Raw genomic sequence first — 22,691 nt, 5'->3', positions numbered from 1 at the left:
TTGACGGACATCCTTTACTGTCGCGGGTCATCTTGGCGGGACATTAAATGTGACAGAACAAGTGCTGAAACAACGTCTTCTGACAACCAACTCATCTCATATAAAAGACATATGGATCTTCGCGAATTGTCCCAAGAACCATCATGAAACTGTCGCATTATTAGTGTTAATTGCCTCAAACCGCATGGCCATGTTCCAGAAGCTGTAAAATTTCACACACACGCAGCCTCCTTAACCTCCAGTTAGCGGGATTTTATGAGCTTATCAGAGGTCAATGCATGTGGTTATACACCGTACACATCAGTAATAATCTCTTTTAATGCATTAATCAAATGACACTTAAGGTCGCCTGGGTACAAACTTGACCTTGTATCACTCTTTTGTTCTAACTAGTTTACTCATTATCCAGGGAAGACGATGATCCCGCGATGATGATTTTGCCCTCTCAACTTTCGAGAAGACATTCTCACACTGTACAATAAGCCTGCAAGCTGCAGCTGTCCTATTTACAGCCAATACGTCCCCGTTGGATATTAGATTACCCACTATGTTTTATTTATTTATTTCAACCTTGGAAAGCACTTTGGGCTTATTTGCTTGAAAATTGCTCTATAAATAAATAAAAATATAATTATTATTATACCTAAATTAATCTTTTTTTTTTTTTTTTTTTAATTTAAAGCTGAGCTCACAACCAGGCAGGGCAAATGGTCACTTATAGTAACAGGTCTGTGTGTGTGTTCAGCTGACAGACCAGTCGTGTGTTGGCTTGGTTTCAGGGGCTGGAGGCGGTGGGGGGAGGCGGTAGAAACCTGACTCACGGTACAGTAACTCCAAAGATCTGTTATGCTGTGGGGGTTTTTATGCTGACTTGCTAAAGTTTTTCCACCGTTGAGCCTATATTCAGGAGTCAGCTGGTTTTGTTCAGAGTTGTCGGGTGTTTGAGTGCCTCACTCCAGCGGGACATCCGAAGAGCTGCATGCAGGGCCCAACGTTACACCTGCTGTCGACAGTCGGTGAGTACGAGACAAAGGCCCGATGCTTGATGAACAATTGTCTTGTTTGGTATTTCTTCATGTGTTAAACACAGATTGTGGCGGTGCTGGGGAGTAAGAGAATACAAGTAAGAGTTACGTATTTAGAGTACAGTAGCTATATTTAGTAATAGTCACAGATTTAATGGTTGTCAGTTACGGCATCAGACGGATGCATACAATTTCCAACGATCAAGTCACCAAACTCAGTTTGTGCATCTGTTTTTGCAGTGTGACCTGTTCAAAAATCTGTCTGTTATTTATTATAATATATTATAATACTGTATTTTTCTATCTTGGAAAAATGGATCTCCTCCAACTTTTAAGATGTTCTTGAACCAAATATCGAAACTCTTACCTTTCAGGGATTTTGACTTAGAAATACAATCATAGACATATTTTATTTTTTTGAAGAGTTATTGCTTCCATACTTTTCTTGTTAGGAGAACTTCTTCAAAGATAATCAGTGAAAGGAACGAGACAGTGGAGTTCAGCATGAAGGACATTATTCTATTTACAGCTATAACCCTTTTGTTTTAGTTTTGTTAATTTTCTTTGGTGTGGATTTGATTATATTTTGGTATGTATGTGATGTCATGTGTGCATGAATGGAAAGGATAAAGGGAAACGAGAATGAGGTTACATTATTAATTAAAGTCAATAGTTTACATTAATGGAATCCTCTATTAAGTTGACATTATTTAGAAAGAAGTTTAAAAGGCTGTTGCGGTTTAGCTGCTTGGTTTATTTGAACGTGTTTCGCGGTGCTATTTATTTTCAAGATTAGTTACAAGGCGGCACAGTGAAAACAAAATGTTCTGTGCAAATGTGGATTTGCATTGGTTTATTTTTGTCTCGCTGGTTTTGACTCGATGCAGCGGGAAACAAAAGGTCAAAGAAAAATTGGGCCTTTGTCCTTTTTAGCAGACCATCATCACCATCATCATCATCATCATCATCATCATCATCAGGGTGACTCCTGGATTCAGCAGACGCTGGGTGACAAGTCAGTGTAACATGCAATGTGAATATAAGGCGACGTTGGGTACATTCGCTCACTTTGAGAAATCCAACAGAATATCTGACGAAAAAACATTTAAGAGCATACAATCTGTGCTGAAATTCATTTTAAACTTTATTCTCCCAACACTTCAGGAATTTTTTTAAAGGCACTTTTGATGGAGCAAAAGCTCAGCTCATCTTCTTTGATGGTGAATAACTAAATTAAAATAACAGGTAACTTTACTGATCCCCTTTGTTAGTGTAACAACTTTTTTACACTAACATAAAAGGTTTTTTATGAGTAATTAATAAGATAATGACATACATTTTTTCTCTATATCATGTATTTTGCCCAGCACAGTACGTTAAGATTTCTACCACACAACACATGGGTCTGATTGAGATGTTTTACTTTTGCTGTGATGATTTTGCATCGATCAACTTTGCAGTATTTTTGAAAAAAGTACAATGCAGGTGGCATATTCCAGTGGAGCTGTTGCTGTTGTTTTGGAAACTTCCCTCCAGCAGAGTGAGAATAGTGTGTTTTACACCATTTGTTACGAAATGTGCTGAAAAATTGCAATACCGCTGACTATAGTGTCAAAATAAATTATACATTTCTCCAAGAAATACATATCATACCTGAATACATTATCACAAAGCCATCTGACTGTGAGCCGGTGTGTGTTTTTATGCTGATGAACAGATTTAGGAGCTGCACAGTCTGCTTGTCGTCGGGGGGGGGGGGTCACCTGTGGAGGACTGCTATCTATTCCAAATTTAACAACACGGAATAGCAAAGACTGAACTCTGATCCAGGGGAGAGATGCAGGTATAGCAAATGCACCATCACGCAGATGGCCACAGCTTGTTTATCAGGCGCACCTTGTTTACGGCGCCTCTTCTACCCGCGCTATCGCTTAGGTTTACCTCAACAAGACCTCGCCTTCTGCGGCGGGCATCAAACCTCTCATGGGGCTGAAAGAAAGTTGTTTCGTACGACGCACGCAGTGCATCTCCTATTTTTGAAGGGGAACGTTGCCACGAGCGTAGCTTGTTCTGCAAGTGGCGGTATATGACATCAGTCACATCCACTGTATCGACTCACTTTAATGATCTTTGCTGAAAAGCAGGTTAACAATTGTCATTTGGCAGCGATTACACAGCCTGTCATCTGGCCAAGTTTGTAGAATAAACACATCATTTCCCTCCTATAGAGCCAGTGTGCAGTGACACCCCCCCCCCCAAATTCCTCTTACACTTCTTTCCCCTCGAGTGCATCTGATAAAATTAATTGAAAAGAAAGGCAAGTAGCATCCTAAGGCAGTGTTATTGTTATTATTATAATTAGCAAACGTGGCATGGCCCACTGTCTCTGTGGCCTGTTAGCTCACGGGCTAAAGCCTCTAATGAGGTGGCAGTCATGTGGTGTCAGCTCCACAGTGAAAGAGCAGCGCAGACGAAGCGGAATGGGCTCATCATATCTGTTTGTGTGTGCGCGCAAGTGTGTGTGTGTGTGTGTGTGTGTGTGTGTATGTGTATATGTGTGTGTGTTCGTGTGTGTGTAAATTGGCATATCACGGGTAGAGCTCAAATGGGGCTCCTAACAACACTCGGATGCGGTCAAGAATAACCAAGTGGGACACGATGGACCAAGATGATATTAGTCATTTAATGCGCCAACTAAATTTTAAGCACTGTGGCCAAGTTTAGCCATACTATTGTAATAGCACTGGCATACATTGCTCCACGGGGACGCGTAAAAAAAGAAAAAACAAACTTCCTACTGGAAGTCAACAATTACTGTGTGCGCCCAAGTGGTAAAAAAAAAAGGAAAAAAGGATTAACCGTGTAGTCACTGGAAGCAAAGATAATTGTCCGGATCATAGCACCATTTTATCATCCATGCGTCAACGCAAAACTTTAAACACAGAAAGTTGCTGAGCATTCAAGTCATACAGCCTATTTTATACTACGTTAATAAATAAATATAGAAACAAACACTCTTTTTGCCTGGTTTGTTCTTGGATTGTATGGAACTCGAGCGGTTTGCGGTGAGAACAGAGGAGTCCTCGATTTTGTGGCGCAACATTTCTTTCGCAGTCTCTGTAGCGCCTGTACCGTGGATTTGAACTGTGGGCCTTGTTATCACTCCGCGACGTATTTACAGCACCAACCGCTCCGCACAGTAAAATACAGAGCGATAATGGCAGTGAAAATGTGTTCCATTATATCTTGCTAATTAGGTGTTAAATGTGCAAATATAAACAGATTCCCACAGTCAAAGAAATAGATCAAAGCAAAGAATTGCAACTTGCGCTGGTCCCATATGGGTTGCCAGGTCTTTTTTGTCACTTGAACAAACGCTCGAGCGCAAGAATTTTTTTTTTTTCCTGATGCTGCTGATGAAAAAGGGTCAGGCCGATCTTTGCACTTACCACAACCCGAAACAAACCAAACACAAAGAAAACAATTCTACATTTCTATATAACATATTTTTCCACAAAAACAAGGGGCCAAAAAGTGAGATTGACTGAACCTTTACTAATCATCATATTAGTAGTATTTGTTTGTTGATGTTGGGGGGTATTAAGCTCCGACTCCTGGGTGTGTGAAGAAAGTGGAGGAAATGTTTGAAAATCCGTCACACACCTCTTGTAAAATTGGTTCTCAAAGTGATGTACGCTGAGTCATATTTCATAACTAGCTGTGCGGGGAAGGGAGGAAGCTTGCGGTCTGTTTGTAACCACTCTGATCTCCCCAGCTGAGATCACGAGCCGAGGTGAGGCAGGAGGCAGTCCGTCTTGGCTCGTGCTGAGACCGAGCGCTGTTGTTCACGGGAGCGCACATGCTGTCAGGGGCCTCGATTGGTGGAGGGCTTTATCGGTCACATGACCAAAACGGAACCCGTATGGATGGGCTTGGTGTAAAGGCTGCTGACATACAGAAGTGTTTAGCTCCTCTGAGCCATCAGCTGGGAAATTGCTGAGTAAAAAAAATAAGAGTGTGTGTGTGTGTGTGTGTGTGTGTGTGTGCGCGTGCGTGCGTGCGACTCAATTAAAAACCAGCTGTGCCCTATTCCTCTGTAAGCCCTCCAGCATTCCTCACCCCCCTTCTCTCATGTCTTGCCCCCCCCCTTCCTCTCCACCCCCCACCCCCCCACCCCCCCGTGCCACAACCCCCCTGCTGCTCTGTAAGCTGCCTGTAAGCCTCCAGACTCATGCCGATGGATCTAATGCTTCCCCTGAAAACATACTGCACACATGGATGTGGATGCGCGCGCACACACAACACACACACACACGCACAAACACACGCACGCACACATGCAAACACGGCCTATACCTTTTCAGATGCACTGTAAATGCTCATTTACCCCCGGCTGCTTGATGTGATTTCGGCAGACTATTGTGCCAAAGCGACCCACCGCGCTCCCCCTATACCCCCTGACGTACCTGTTATACTGTCTCACATCAGCCAGCTCCCGCTGCAAGCGAGGCGGGGGAACTGACTGACACGAGGAATGGCGGGAGCAGGAATGCAATTAAAAGCAGAGACAAACAAGCAGACAGACAGAAAAAAAGGAAAAGAATCCGGGAGACTTAAATGATCAGATACATTTTGACACGGTTAGCTGACTAACAGCCATTAATCTGAACATTAAAGCTGCTTTTTTTTTTAAATAATTGAATAAAGATGGGTGGTAAACATATTAACCATTAATTCAGCAGGTTGCATCGCTTCTTTTTGATCATCTGTTTTATGCTTTTCACACTATTTTTAACAGCTACAATCTATGTATCACATTGCTGCCACTGTCAAAATTGCACAGATACTATAGCTCAATATGAGAATATCCAGGAGGCAGCGATAGTGCTCAGCCAGCTAATCAGTGGTAATTCTATAAGTTCGGGTCCTTTAATTAACTAATTAGCTTTTTGGGAATTTATCAAATTGATTATATAAGTAACAATGCCATGCATCTTTCTTCTTCTCTGCCACGGCGAGACGCGCGCGCCGAATTCCCCCAGAACACCTACAGATACGAGCTGCAGCCAGGATCCTGGTGGTGATAGATGTATGGCGGAGAACTCATTGAACAAGGTTAAACAGAACCCCTGACACTGTGCAGTCTGTAATAGTGAAGATAGCGCTGGGAACACAATCCACAACCTAGAGGGCTGCGGGGCTCGAGGACCCCTGAGCACTGCCTATGAGCATTAGGCTTTGAGAGGTTATAATGGCTTGTGCTAATATTGGCTCATGATAGAGAAAGGTCAGCTAACTCATCTACTCGTGTTGCATCTGATAACCTGCCTCGGGATTATTTTTTTTTTCCCTCATTCGAGCGAGTCCATGAGCAACGCTTTCATTCAGGGGGTCAGATCTTCTGATGATCCATCACTTCTTAAGATGGCGGTTTCTAATTATGGCACCGCGGAGCACAGGGCGGGATAGAAAATGCTCGGTAAATAACCGATGAAGCCTGGCAAACTGATTATTTTCTTTGAGGCGTGTTCTAGGAGAAACCCAATTGGCTTAACACTGGCAGAAAAGCATAAGCGGGAATTGTCAGCGGCACTTTACATACCACGAGAGGGCCCCTGGTTTCGCCCCAATGTGCTGAAAGAGAGGGTGGAGGATTGCCACGAGTGATCCCGCATTATGGCAGGAGGAGGCCCATGGGCGGACCGTAGGCAGAAGCTGGCGGCTGTCCACTCGGAGGTTGGTTTTAAAACCGATGAGCGAAATGCTAGTCAGCCTCCCATGGCTGCGGCATGTGGGCCATCTAATCTGGGTTTGCTCACCCTCACTGGCTGGTCTCCACACCGACGCTCGCTGGCTCGCCTGTAACCGGACATATTAGGGCTAATCTCTAGGTGTGTCCATATGCAGGGACTTAAGTGCAGACAAATGGAAAGGACAGATTTAATACCGCTGACACCATTATTTTCAAATCCTCACTAACACCCAGGGAAATAGGGAGGGGGGGGGGGGGGGTTCAAATGTCTCAGTTTGTGGGCTATATTTTATGCAAATAGTAAAACAAACTACTGCAAGAAATTAAGTTTTTTTGGTCAACATGCTTATGTTGCTGTATCTTAAAGGAGCTACTCAGCTCATTAAGAAAATAAAACTCTACAATGGACAGTTAGGGCAAAGTGTAAAGCTGTGGACACGCTGCACCTGCATGATTAAGAATGGGTACAGTGGGCCCCAAGTCAGAGATGGGCTTTTTTATTTTTTTTAGGTTATCACTTGGGGACTTTAAAATGGTTCAGTACGCCATCCTTCCCTCATCTGCATTTTTCATCTCGTCCTGCACCTGTGTTAGCCACTAGAGAGCCAGTGATTCCCCCTTCTATCCTTTCACCGTTCGCTCATGCCATCTGCAAATTCAAATCAACTTGAGGTTTCCACATTTTTTTACGTAGCCCATAAGCTTGGCACCCTTATTTGCCGGAATCAACGTATCAGCGGCGGGCAGCGCAATATATCTCCTAGCTGAAAATTGGGAAATAAAGGAGTGAAAATAAATAAATAAAGCAAACAAAAGTGGGAGGTTTATGTCCCATGCCAATCCCCAGTTATGCATAAAAATGCCTCGGAAATGAAATCTTTATCAAAAGAGCCACAAGGTTCTCTTTACAAGGTGTTTTCAAATAAGCGGGCATTATTATCATACCTCCATTGGGAAATATGCATTTACAGCTTGGAGATTGAGAAGCAAGAGGGTAACTGTTAACAATGTTTTCCCTAGTTATGGCGCGTAATTGCATGCTTCTGTTATTGCACCTTTCTATTGCTGCTAATACGGAGAAAGCCCATTAGGCAGCGCGCTAATGTGAACGGCAGCCTGCAGTGCAGTGGGTGCACTGTTTAAAAAGAGACGCATGAGGACCCCTGTAATGAGCACTATAGGCCAGGAGGGGAGGGTGCCAACACCCAGAGCAGGCATAGACTGTAAGTATATGTGGGTGATGAGACTATAAACAAGTGGAGCTGCCATTTCGCTTCCTTTAAACGTGTGAGTAATCAAAGAGTAATATCAGATATGCAGCACGGCGCCAGCCCAATGTAGAATAATAAAAAATAAAAAAAACTAGGATGACACAGTAGGTGTGTGTCTCCAACAACTCAAAACAATCCCAAAGATGTATAATCCAGATCCACACATTTCCTGACAAATTGATGGAAATGTCGACAGACGTCTATGTCTCGCAGTGTTAAGCAGAAAGATTAAAAAAACAAAAAACAGGGACACCCTGGTTCCACCCCTTTAACAGGACCCGCGTCGAAATGGAATGGAATTCATCCCTGGCCCCTGCCACGTCCCATCCCTCCACCAAGTTGAGAGCAAATCGGATCAGTACTTTTTGACGCAATCCTGCTGACAGACAAACAAACAAACACACACACAAGCCACGACAGGAGTGAAAACATGACCTCGACACAACAATGATCGTATTAGGAGATTGATAATACATAATATTTAATCGCATGTGCCATCGTACTTGACATTCTGAAATCGAATTGCTTGAATGTCAGCGCCGCCGCTGATCCCCGCGCATCACGCCGCAGCCGACAGCGCACAGTGGATTACTGCCCGTGCGCACGGATAATGACCATTGACTCGGCTTGGCCGTGAACGCGCTCCGCGAGCCTCGGTCATTCCTCTTCACGGTGCGTGGTTCGTCGCTTCCCCCGGGCGCCCCGGTGCACACAGCCTTCACCGACCGGCCGTCGCGGCACGTTCGGAGCATTCCCCGCCGTTCCTCCGGTCCCGACGAACGGGAAATCGCGGGGAAGACGTGCCCTCTTTTTGCGCACAGCTGCCTCCGTCCGGCTTTTTCTTTTTTTTTTTTTCTGTTCCATCTTTGCCAGTCAGCACTGCCCCCCCCCCATAACGACCATCCGCGCGGAATGGATTGCTCCGTCTGATTCCCCGATTTGGTGAGATGTTGTACTGGAGGCTTACAGCCTTTACCCTCTCCATCAGCTCGCCACCACATCCCCCCGCCCCCGGTGCTCGCTTCTCCCGTAGCGGACTCGCCAGGACAGACAGGGCAAAGAAAAGTATGCAGTCGCTGAACAAGTGTTGAGTAGCTCTGGGCTGGTCGACTGGAGGGGTGGGGGGAGAGAGAGGAAAAGTTCAAGTTGAAGAAGGAGGATTACGCAGTGAGTTCCGCGCGTAGCCGAATTACAGGTAGGTGCACATTTAAATGTATTATCAGCTGTGGAAACGCTACACACACGCGCTCCCTGTGACGGGCGGACAGCACGTGTGTGTGGACGGGGAGGGAGCGCAGCGCCGCGCGCAGCGGTGACACCGAGGCGCCTTTATTTTATCCGAATAACGTGTGTGGTGCTCGCACTTGTCGGGCCCCTGGCTCACGCAGGGCTCCCGTCGTGTGTCTGGTACCAGGAGGGAACGATACAGGACACCGACACACTGCACAGTTCCCGAGGTGACCTTCTGCGAGTTCGTGGCTTCGGAGGTTTTCGCACGCAGCGCATCTGCGCGGCACAAACAACCTCATAGCGTCTCTCCCCCCCCCCCGAGAAATACAATAAGAACACGCGCATCTGTCCTGGCTGTGTGTCGCCTCTCCGTTTTTTTTTTTTAAGGGTCAACATGTCACGATGAGGGGCAGGATCTCGGACAACCTTTCGGTTCCTCCTGTCCGTGGCGCGCATGGCTAGCGCAGCGCAGCATCCCCCATGCCATCGCTCTCCGTGCATGAGGGAGGAAGCGAATTTGTCCTTCAAAAAAAAAAGAGAAGATGCTTTAATCTTATTCAAAGAGCACCAGTTGCTGCAATGCACTCTATATGTTCCACGGTCTTTGTTTTCATTGATATTTCACCCCTCGCTTACACGCTGACACGTATTGGATTAGAAATAATGCATGGCATTATGCTTTGTGGACGGCTAAACCTAAAGATGCACGCTGTGTAGGTCCGTGCCAGTTGTGCTGAATTTTAATATCTTTGTTCTCTGCTCCCATGCTCTGTGTTTTGTTTTTTTTGGTGACACAGAGAGGCTGAAAGCCAAGGGCCAGCTGGCTGCCCTCAAGCAGCGAGGACCATAACACTGCAGGATGTAGCTCACTGGGGAATGACTATTTATTGGAGACTAGTGAGACTTTTAGTTTATAGCTCGCATGCCATATGCACCATGCAAAGTTTAAGGTTGCATTAGAAAAAGAAATAAACAACAACTTTTGGAGTCAGTTGTGAATCAAGTAGGGTGACAAAGCCATAAGGCCCGCTCGCCAGCTGTGTGGATCCCAGAGCCTGGCAGTCGTCGGCACCGTGAAAACAAACACAAACACACAGATGCCACAAAGATCCGGATGCTGAGGAGCCCTGCTGAGATTCAACACTCCAGTCTAACCGATGCTGCTTCTCTCCGCGGCTCTTCCATCTCCTCCTCCACCTTTAGCTCTCATTGAGCCTTGCCCGCATCTGTGTGATCTCCCACCCTCTTTGATCCTGCTCTCTCGCTTTCCATCTCTCCATCTTGAGCTTTTGGCGGGGGCATGCGAATCAAAAAAGAAGGCGAGGTCCTCACGTTGGCCTGCAATCATTACTGACACACATTTTAAACACGGGCATATGGAGACGTGCACACTGTTTGTACTTACACATGACTGTCTTACCCACGTGAACACATAGCTGCTTTTCCACTGCCGGTGTTTAACAGGCCAAGCATCATCATTAGCAATAGAGTGTGTAAGTCTAAAATGAGAAATACTCTGTTTGAACACGCTTCTTTGATTTTTCTATCTGTGACAGCATCATTGCAACTAAAAAATGTCATATAGTGTGACACGTGTCATTTTGAAAACACGTATCGAGTGTTTTTCCTTTTCATTGCATGCATGGGCAAGCCTCTGTGTGTGTGTGTGTGTGTGCGTGTGTGCGCGTGTGCGTGCGTGCGCGCGCATTCTGAACTGTATGTGTAGCAAGACGCAGTCTTAAGTGCTAATAGGAGCTCACGCTGGACAGCAGCAGGCCATGTCAGCCACAATCTCCAGACGAGGCCTCAGGGTGTCCCATTTGGCAGGGGCACACACACTTACAGACACACACACGCACACAAACAGTGCCTGAGACGTTAAGACTCGACTCGAGCGTCTGAGCACTACGGGTTCTTCGAGTCCACAACCTTCACAACCGCTCGACTGGATTTAAATCTGTGCGGTTGCCATGGAGCTCCTCTGTAGATTGACTTTTACATATGCAGATATGCCTGCGCGGTCAGAGTATCCGTTAATTCACATGTGAATGTGATTAGAGAATGAATTGCTTTGCGTTAATCCGTCAACCTTTTCCCCTCTGCGCTCTTCTTCTATGTGGGTTATGTATTTATACATACATTTCCCCGCAACACCTGTGAGGCCTGGAAAGAGGAGCATCAATCTTCATTAGACTGAAATGTGACTGGCCCTGTTGAATAAGTGACTGTCAGTGTATGTGTGTGTGCGTGTGTGCGTGCGTGTGTGTGTGTGTGTGTGTGTGTGTGTGTGCTCGTGTTGAGCCCTGCAGCCTGCTCTGACCCATCTGACAGATGACTGCAGTGATTTCCAGGGTTCAGCAGATTAGGGGATTAACGACTGAAGGCTTCGCACAATAACCCTAATGCATGCACACGGTGGCAAACGTGCACGCAGCGTCAAACAAACACCCGCGGCCACGGGAGCTGATCAGAAATCGGCGTGTGTCCAGCGTGACCCCCTCTGCTTTGTGTCGCCCTGCGTTTTGCCGATAGGACTGTTTACATTTAGCCGGCCAACTGATGGAAAGCGGAATTAGAAAAACTCAAGGGTCCAATTTCACTAATGCCATCCTCGCACCTCAGGCGTGACTCGTACTGGTACTGAGAACCCAGTTAATACATTTTGTCCTTCCCGACCAATTCAGAGCGGACTCGGTTTTAGATAATGAACCAACAAAGTGGGCTGAATGTTTGTGACTAGGCCAATGCAATTTTGTTCCTGAATTGGAGCCAAAACTCCCTTTCAAGCGCAGAAGAGGCACCGTTGTGTTCATTGTGTCAAATGGTGTCAACACTAACCACATTGCCACGTGGTAACTGGTGTCAAAACCAAAAGCTGCTTGTGTCTCTCAGGTATAATTACTTGAGAGGCAGCAAAGTGCACACTATTTGTAGGCTTTGTTCAATTTCATGAGTTAACTGGTTTGAGTTTGGAAAATATTCCAAATTATTCTCCCTTTACCGGGATGTGTGTGAAGCGCTGAACACTGTTGCCACTGACAACACAACCATAGCAACACTGTCAGGTTGGAAAATACCTTAAATCCAGATCATACCTTGGGGGTACCCAGGTTTAGGTTTTGGAGATGGAGATGCTTGATAGGATTAAACAAGCAATATTCACACCTGCAGCTTAACTCCTCTCATTTTTGTAGTTTTCACAACAATGTCTGGAACGGTTCAGAGCTACGTAGAGGTGAGGTGTACGATTGTCATTTTATCAAGTAAATCATTATCGAAAATACAGCAAACACTGCTGCCGTACGGCACATTGGAGCGCGGCACCTTATCATTTGGGACAGAGCAGGATGGGTGGTAATGGAAGCAGGAACAAGCTCTTGTCACTACTGATTAACTAAGATCACTGACCTTTGGAGAGGAGAGGTGGTTGAAAATGACGGTCTGTGTGACAGAATGTGGAGAGGGGAGGATATTGTTTTTACTGCTGCTGTAATTTTCAGGGACATGTGGGTGAACAAAAAAAAAAGGATAAATACCGAGCTTTGTGGAATCATTCTATCGCAGCATATTCTGTCCTGACTACCTTGTCAGCCGTTTCACAAATTTGTGGCTTTTTTTTTGGAGCCAGAGAGATACAATCAAGTCGGTGTCATCAATCCACGCTCAGGTAGAAAAAACGCTTCATGGCTTCACTCTTATTATACTGCCCAGGTGGCCTCTTGCAGAGCAGCGTTTTGGGTAGCACAAGATTTAAGTGTCAGAAAGACCGATGAGAAAGAACCAGCTCGGCCTCCCCCCATCATTTCTGTTGCATCCATCCAATTGCAGACTGCTCACTGTCCCCCTTCCACATTTGCCATGCTATGCCCGCGCAGTCCTCAGTTTGATCCATTCATGCTCCATTGTCCTCCCCGTTTCACATTACAACATTTCAACTTTAAACATTAATTGTGCTCCTTCGGGGAGCATGCCGAGGCATACGTAGGAATAGCACGCTGTGGTTTTTTTCGAGAGGCTAAAATTACAAAGGCTCGCTGATGAAGGAGCAAATTAGATTAATTGCTGTAATTGATTAATTGGTGGGAAGATCAGTGGAAACCACAGAGTATGAAAAAAAAAAAAGACTTGATGAGAGCTCCCATGGCTTTCTGATGAGATGTTTTAAGGCTCGGGCGATTGATAAAAGGAACATTTTATGTATTTCTTTTCTCTTTCTTGAGTGACTGCGGGATCCAATTCAATTAGATCTGGTAAAAAGTTTGCATGTGATAAAAAACTGCTGCAGCCCAAATGAACAGAATCATTGAATATATTTGCATCAATTGACTTATAATATTGTTTTGCACAACTAGTGGTCTGACTGGGCCTATTAAATTCCACCAAACTACTTCTATCACATCTTCGGAAAAGAGGCTAAGTGACGCACATGCTTTTGCCCCCTGTAATCCGGTTGGATTAGAGCAGGGAGAGATCAATTCTCTACAGTGGATCATTGTGCGCCACAGAGTCCATGACTCGATATGAAAAAGATTTGAGACGTTGTTGCTTTTAAAGATATAATAATATAACATTTTTGCAGCCAAATATATAGCAAACATTACTTGTACTGCAATTCATCCTTGGCTTTTACATTCATTACATTTAGATTATTGTCAACACTACGTTATCGTTACGTGATTTCTTTTTTCAGACTAACGTGAAATGAGGAGGCCATGAGTCTGTTCTTCCCACTTATGCCCTTTGTGACCTTACCTATGTCGGCTTTGTGTGGCTCAGACCACACTGCTCAGTGTAGTACGAGGACAGTGTGTGTGTGCTCACATGTGTGACACCCGGCATTAGCTGTGCTTTAGAGAAAGTGACACTTGTAGAGGGCAGCCTTCATCTTGGATTACCATGCCCATGGATCCTGTGGGGTTTCTTGTGTTGGAAGAGAAGGCAGGAGTGGGATGATATTTACTACATCAGCCTGACAGCTGACTGACTGGTTTTAACTCATCCTCCTCACATGCTCGTGGCGCTCTGTTGTGAGCTCCCTGGTTACATTCGAGTTGAGCAGAAAAGGGTCTAACTCGTGCGCCTACTTGCACATGCACCCATGGACAATGGCTGCTTGCCGAGCAAAGACCACCAATAACCTGAGTCAGTGGATGGTTTTCCACACATTGAAACAAATGTTCACGAGTTAGTAAATTACAGTACATATACAGTCATTTATTCTATATATGAATTGATTTAAAGCCCCGTTTTTGTCCATTGCAACAAAAAGTCGTGTCCATTGCAACAAAAGTTATCTCCTTTTTTCCAGAGAAAATCCAGTCATTCTGCTCTCCAAGAATCTGAAAAATGTATGATGTAGCCAGGGACACTCTGCCCCCAAACTATTGCTAGTCATGGATAGACATTGTTTTTTAGACTAAATGATTAATCAGCATATTAATCCATGATGAAAATACTCAATTGCAGCCCCAGTGTCCCCATGACATTGTCCATTGTGTTGCCAACAGTTCCGTTGAAATCAGGGGGAAAAAAAGGCCGATCCCGTTGCAAAGTAATCGTGGTACCGCTGATGATGCAGCAGCAAGCGTAATGCCTGTTGAGACTTGCTGGGGCCACAATGAATCAAACCGAATTTCTTGGCTGACTTTGCAAAGCTAACTCTAACACAAAACAACCGAAAAGCAGCGTCCATCTGTTGGCCCTGGTATTTCCCATCAGCGTGGAGAGGCGAGCCGTCTCACGGATTACAAATTCTCCTGCTTCTGCCTCCTGCCTCTGTTTTGAGAAATTGGGAGGAAAGTGGTGTTGTCCTCGGCTGCCCCGCGGAGGGGAAGGCGTTGCTCGGTTCAGTCATGCTCAGAGAGACGGTTTAGTCATCACTCAGACCTGCACCTTGACCCCTTTGTTCCTTTGGACAGGAAGTGCAGTTAGAGCAATCACTGACAATGTTTGAGGATCCTTTTGTGGCATTGAACCCTGTTGATAGCCTCTTGTATTTCTGTGTACACCTGAACTGGTGCCTGTGCGGTTTGCTTTAGGCCAGGGGTCTCAAACTCAACTTACCTGGGGGCCGCTGGAGGTAAAGTCTGGGTCAGGACAAATTGCCTGTGCTCGTCGCCAACCTTTCTCTTCACGGCAGGTTTTGGGAGAGACATGACTGTAACTGGGTGATGGCATATATTTTCCGTCCACTTGGTGTCACTCCGGAACACGGTTCAACCAAGTGACTAACGTTGATACTTCCCCTGGTACTTCCATAGATTTTAATTAAAACCTAGATACCGGATGTCGCCCGGACAAGATGGCGGCGCCATTCAATTCTACGAAAGTTGCTCACCATAAGGTACTTCGCAGTTGGTTAGCTTGACAACCACTGTTGACAACAGCGGAAGGTATCGCGAGACAACGAAAGCTATCGCGAGACAACGGACTATGTATTGTAGCCCATAAGTGATAAAAAAGTGTGGCAAGCGCGGCACGGCGCACCGACTCAGCAAAAATGCTCGTCTGACAACAACGCGCGGGACGCAAAAATACTAAACTTTGATGTCAAGTAGGGGGCCACAAAATATGGAAGGACCGCAAACTGTCTGCAGCGGCCGATGAATTCTTTACATTTAGCGCCCGCTTGTTTTTATCCCTCTGTTGCTTACCGCCTCTCTTTTCCTTTCCAAGTAGACATGCCTAGTTAGAGTCTAAAATGGCCCTGTGAAGGAGGACGGGAGTTAAGATGGCATCCCCAGAGACTTTTCAGAGGAGTAATTTAATAAACTGTGATATTTTCCCACTCCACAAGGGAAAGGGAATAGGCTCCGAAAAGTAATGAAACTCAGCTGTTGAATTTTTAATATTAAAGAATCAATTTCCTGTACTTGAACATAACCGAGGGAGGCTCTTTTCTCTTCTACCTGAGCTGCAAAAAAAAAAAAAAAAAAGGCGCAGTATAAGGCTGACTCCCGTCCTGTTCCTGCTCCCACAGTGGGGAGGTGTAGTGATTTGATCAAAACATTGTTCAACAGCATCTCCCGGCTCCCACCTGCTCGTGAACGTTTGAGTAACAGCTGGAACCGCCGCCGCTGCTATGAAAAGCAGAATAGAAACGTCCTAGACGCATTTTTGTGTAAATTATTAATATGTGCTATGAGCACAAAAGGTATAATCCTAATTTAAGACAGGGTGGATCTTCAACTCCAGATTTGAAAGTGTGCAGGTCCAAACTAGGGTTGGTGAGAAATGGTGATTTCATGGCCACTTAAGAATGTGCTCTCAAAACTTTCTCCAGCTGTTATGATGTATTCGGAGAATTTAAATGCAGCATGGGGCAACAACTTCTGTAAAAGGATGTGCCCGCGTGTTATCTGGCAGTTATGGTCATATTTATTTTAAAGTGGCATATTCAGCCAAACAATATACAACCAATCAACCATGTTTGGAGTCCGATGACACCTCCAGGTGTGGCCGGACAACATGCTGGAAATCATTATCAGTGATAATTTTTTTCATATGGCGGCAGATGTCATGACATGAACAATATATGTAGAATTGTATACAACATCATTAACTTGCGGTGGTTAACTAGCAATGTTTTTTGTTCCAGGGTTCACATGGGTAGGGCGCCAATGGTTTTGGAAAATGAAACTAAAACAATCACATAATCATATCACAATATGATTTCGGTATGGATTGGCAATGTTGTAGAAATTACGTTCAAATTGAATTGAGTTGTCCTTTAGCAAGTCGTTTGTAAGGGTGTGTTAGTCTGGGTGGTGGACAGCCATGTAGCTCACCTTCATTCAAAAGAGTGGAGATTGTGACCTATAACATACCAATATTGAGTGATCCAATCATAACTTTAACTTGACTCTGATTTATGGTCAATAGCCAAGTTCATCCAAATCGTTCCATCTTGTACTCACCATATGTCGATATTGTAGAAACAAACCATTAGACATGTTAATTGAGGGCATTTTGATATTTGATATCAACCAGAGTTTTACATAATACAGAAGTTCTACAGTCTGGTATTGGGGTTGGGGTTTTACAATGTTATCAGGTTCAATTCATACGCTGTCAGGAAGTGAGTGTACGGTTAAGATGCCGAGAAAAGAAGAAGAAAAGAAAAAAAATGATAATAATGATACACCACTTCTTGCTCATATCTAGTAATATAATTCTTATGGGTTTAAAACATCCACCACACCTACAAACTTTGGATTTAAAGAATCATTTTTGTCCAATCATTTATTTCTAAATTTTCTCTCCTCATTAGGTTTGACCTTAACAGGCTTCCATAACGTTAGCGTGATCATTATTTTGGACACCGGTATTTGTTAATTAACTTGGTTTCCTATGCGCCACGCTTCTTGTCAAGGCTGCCGGCTGTTTGTTTACTGCCGATATGCAATGACGCTCCTTTTGCCCTGACTCCATTGCTACGTGTGGCAGACAGAGAGAGAGAGAGAGAGAGAAAAAGAGAGAGAGGTCAGGTGATGATTTATGACCACGATGCTGCATTCCAGCGCAGGATGATTAATCTCTTCTGGGAACACTTCACGAGTACAAGTTTAACCTACCTCGGCCTTGCACATGCAGGCACGCGCGCGCCGGGGCGCACACAGGAGCGCAAATGCGCGTGTGCGCGCGCGCAAGCCCACGCGTGCTCTGCATGCCTGACAAGCAGGACATAGACGCAGGGGCAGAGTGCATGCAGGGGCTTTTGTATGCAATTCGTGTGCAACTACCACCCGAGCCCCCAGCCCACCCTACTCTCTCACACAACCACAACCCAAACCCACTCCGACCCATACACCCATCCCCTCCGTGTCTCTGCTTCCCTTGTCCATTCTGCCGTGGGGGTTTTTTTTTTCTTCTTTTCTCTCTCTCTCCCCGCACTGACCTCAGTGGTGCAACGTCTCACATTGGCCCCTCTCCTCTTTTGCCTCGTCCATTCATCCCAAACAGTCACAGATGCTCACACAGAGGAAGACGGTGAGGGGAGCCTCTGTGTAAGGCCATTTGGCTGCAGTGAGCATGAGGCTATAGGATTAGTGCTGCTAGGTGCTAAAAGCTTCAATGTCTTAATAAGCGCTGAGAGAAAGTTGGGGACTGGCTGTATCAGTGTGATACAGCTGTGTGTCTGTGTGTGTGTGCGTGCGCGCATATTCAGGTGCTCTGCGCAGGTACAAATGTATTCTTTGGCAGCCCTGACCCGGCATATTGAGAGGATAAGTGTAAATACCACAGGCTGCATCTGAAGCTCCATTACTTGAGCACACTTCAACGAATCGTTCCACAGTTATACTCATTGAAACACAGAGGGTGGCTGAACACATCTTTATTGTAATGAAGTCATTTATTGTAATGGAGAGCAGTTACAGTCAACTGTAGTTTAGATTCCTGCGCTTTTATCATTACGGCTTCCCCCGTCGCTTTCTCTCCTCTTGTGTAGCACGTCGCCCTGACTCAGTAGTGGCCAGCTTTAGCCTGTGGACACGGTGACCCCTCCGATTTTTCATGTAAACGGGATTTGCAGTGGTTATGTTATTTTTAGTTTTTTTATCTGACGTTGTGCACTTAAACAATTCTTGTGAGGCCTCTTGTTCTCTGGCACATGAGGAATGATTTATCACTGAGAAATGTGCAAAAGACAAAAATGCTAGTGCCACCAAATGACAACAGGACTGATAACATACAATTAAAACAAATTGTAAAATATTTAAAGGAAGGACTATATGTTAAATTCATTGTTAAATGTGTCTCAGTTGGATCATTGCAGTCATTGTTGAATCAGAGAGGCACTTTTTATATACTTTGCAGTACACCAAGCATCTGTATCTGTGCATTGTTTGTCTAAATGGAGTCTGCTGTCACTATTTTGCCCTTTAGCGAATTCCTGTCGAGTCATATTTACTGTATATTTGCTGAAGTTGCATCCTTACACCTGTAGTACTGCTTATTAGTCCGAAAAAGAAAACATTTTGTGTATCTGTTTACTGTACAACTGAACAACCCGATGTTTCACTAAAATATTAAGTCATTTAGTAACTCTTAATAATATATTTTTTTGTGATTGCTTGACAATGACAGCCACCCCATACCTCACCAGCACACTCCCACTACCTTCATACAGCTGTGATACTTGTCTTCAGTAATCAAGAAATGAAAAGATAAAAATGGACAAATGGAGCACATTTCACACATTTCCACACAAAGAAAAATACAAATCTGAATCCAACGTAGGAATCGTAGACAATGCAAGAAGAATTAAACTATAAATACAAAATGTACGTAGATAAATAACAGACACATTCTAATGCATCTATTAATAGATACATCAATTTTTTTATTGCTGAAAAAGCTGACCATAAATAATATTAAAAACAAGGTTTCATTTTATGAAAACCCTGAATAAATAAATCCTCCTTATCTACATCTCACTAATTGGTTGCAGATCCTGCCCCCCAAAAAAAGAAAAAAGTAAAACCCACATTCATTTGTCACAACTGCTGCTAACTGCTATTGTATGGCCAGCAGCTGCCACCAGATTGCAGCCTATTTCATTAACTAATGGTTATTCTTATCATTATTTCTACAACACACCAAGCATTTAAACATACATTTAATCATCCCTATAATAAAGTCACGTGTGCATAGATAGTACTGACTACATGTTATGCCTTGACTCCATTCATATTATTCCAACTGGGGATGTTTTCCCTGCCCGGAATGAAATGGCTCTCTGATGGGATAGGACCGCTGCTTTGAATTGAGCAATAAATAGTTAGAAAATAAACATAAACAAATCTGCATAATTGGCCTTTAAGTACAACACTTCTGTACAACACGTAGCTCGTGACACGGACAAAGTAGCGGAGGGTGAATACCAGTCAAAAGAAAAGTTGAGTTCGGTAAGTCATTTCTAACGTAAACCAGGAGCCGCCATGTCTTTGGGTGTTAATCCGTTATCTCACTCCAGCTCAATTCATAACATAGGCAGTGTCCATTATAAAATGTGAGGACTGGGGATTGCACAGGGAGTGCAGTATATATGGAGGAGAGTGAGAATGACGGGAGCGAATATTGTAATCCTTTGTGAAAGTGCCATCATATTACCCAACCCCACTCAATCTCCTCACCAGCCACAGAATAGATGAATGTCCTGGACGATTCTAATCTCATCTCATCTCACACACACTCACACACACACACACACACACACACACGGATCAAGAGAAAGAAAGACTTGTCTACACAATGCATATTTGTTGTTTACAAAGACGTGTTGAATAGTAATAACACAAGTGGATGCTGCAATTCTATTGTGCATGAATATACCCTTTCAGACATTTGTGTGTGTGTGTGTGTGTGTGTGTGTGTGTGTGTGTGTGTGTGTGTGTGTGTGTGTGTGTGTGTGTGTGTGTGTGTGTGTGTGTGTGTGTGTGTGTGTGTGTGTGTGTGTGTGTGTGTGTGTGTGTGTGTGTGTGTGTGTGTGTCACACTGCCACACTGCTGTTACTCCACACTGCTGCCGTCATTAAGAAAATGTGTGTAACTGAGGAGGACGCTTTTGCGTTTGATTCACACTGTGAAGTTATCTGTGTCTTTCAAGTATGAACTGGTCCTTTTCAAGCTTGTTGTATTTGATGTTCACACTGAGGAAACACCTTTTGCTTGATGAAAGGCTTATCCCCGCCATTTTTTTTTTTTACCGACACGAGGCGCCGTGTTGATTTAATTAATTTGCGTTTAAGGTTGCTAAATTGATCAAGGATTGAATTTGGAACTCATCTGCGGGGACGCTAATTGGACTAAAACATTAAATATATAGAGTGAATGCTATACTGTCTTTAAATTGACGCCGGGCAGTCTTTGTAGCCGTCAGCTTTGAACAAAACACACAATGTAATGTACATGCAATCTGTCACATTAGCTGGAATGATTGTGTTGGCAACCAGTTACAATATCAATTCATTAAGTTGCTTCACATGAATGTCAGCTATGTTGCAGCCAAATGATGTGCCCAATAAACAATTATTAGCTGAAATATTTTCTTAACAGAAGATACACCGCTAATATAATCAATCAATCAATTTTATTTGTATGGCACATTTCATATTCAATGTACTTTATAGTAAAACATAGAAAACATGACAGATATCAGGGGCAAAAAAACATTTAGATACTCCTCCTTTAGTCTTCCTCTTTTTTAACAAACGTGTAGCTACATAAAGTCATGTCACAATATTTAAACTTTTTTCCAAATGCCAAAGGATTTTGAAAACAGAAATTATTGGCATTTAATTTTCCTATGCATTCAAAATTAATGAAACTCTACAGCGAAAGAAGCTCTTCAATATGTTTACAGGGTCTTGTTATTATGACTGGTCTGCTGAATTGAACCACAAAGAGTGAACCTGTTGTTGATGGGTTTTTTTTTTTTTGAGTAAAAATATGAATTCAGTCTCTGATCATCATTCATCTTCTTCAGTCAGAGCCTTTCATAATATCAAACATGCTTCATCATGTCGGTCACAATGAGAAAAAAAGACTGCGCTATGTTAGCCCTAAGTGTTATCCTTCAAGTGCTGTGACAGCAGCGCACAGCTCTGTGATTACTTTCCAAATTGGAAATTTGCCTAAAACCGAAATCACTTTAATCATCTGCTGTAAGGTCAGCCCCAAAATACGGCAACTGCTCGAGCGCGAGTTTGGTATGAAACATAGGCCTCTCCCTCCAGCTAGTCAGACTACGTCTCAGAGCAAACACTTGGATCCTGTGCTATTTTCATGGATTTAGTTTCATGGATTTTCATGGATTTAATTTGTCAAGGCGCACAGACATAATCACTTAAACTGCCTCCCTGTTTATTATGTCTGCTGCTGGTATTTCATTTTTCTCAACGTGGATTATGTAACCCAGAAAGGAGCTAAATCCAGCAGTCAGTGTTTGAGGAAGAATAGGGAAAAGAGTCATTAATCAGGGGTACAGGGACGTGAATGGCAGGATCCTCGTGGACAAAGGACATGGTGCAAGTCCATCAGAGATCTCGAGGACGTTTGACGTTTTCAGTCCTTTCTACGTTTGCGACGCTCCGCTTTTGAATGCGAAAACGCACGAATCCCCGTCTTGCGTGTTTGCCTTTTTGTGGAATCTTGTAAATTGCAGTGGCAACACAGAAAACATGTAGAACTCTACTATGAAACTCATGTTCATGCCGTCATAACTGAATTGAAGGCTTTTTCTCAGGTTCTCCTTGTATTCCCATGTCAAATAATCCAAACTAACCGATCAACTGATATTGTCGTGTCAACAGTTTGTAGATGTCCCGACAGTGGTTTCTGTAGCGCACCCACGTGCTGTCCCTTGAATGGCGGCGACAACTCGTCTTCATCAGCGCTCGCAAAATTGTTTTAT

At 44.1% G+C, this 22,691-nt stretch overlaps 1 protein-coding gene across 4 annotated transcripts in view; it reads left to right on the top strand.

The window, feature by feature from the left end:
• The first annotated feature begins 9,001 nt into the window (after positions 1 to 9,001).
• The window catches only part of tenm2a (teneurin transmembrane protein 2a), a 197,783-nt gene continuing 184,093 nt past the window's right edge, over positions 9,002 to 22,691 (top strand). For 2 of the 4 annotated variants that reach the window (XM_047334499.1, XM_047334498.1), the window contains exon 1: positions 9,002 to 9,243. The gene's annotated coding sequence lies outside the window, so the exon portion shown is untranslated. The remainder of the gene's footprint in view (positions 9,244 to 22,691) is intronic. The other 2 variants (XM_047334501.1, XM_047334500.1) reach the window with 1 other exon arrangement.

This window comes from Scophthalmus maximus, chromosome 9 (assembly GCF_022379125.1).
Source record: "Scophthalmus maximus strain ysfricsl-2021 chromosome 9, ASM2237912v1, whole genome shotgun sequence".
Taxonomy (NCBI): Eukaryota; Metazoa; Chordata; class Actinopteri; order Pleuronectiformes; family Scophthalmidae; genus Scophthalmus; species Scophthalmus maximus.
This window is presented reverse-complemented; position numbering and strand designations above follow the sequence as displayed.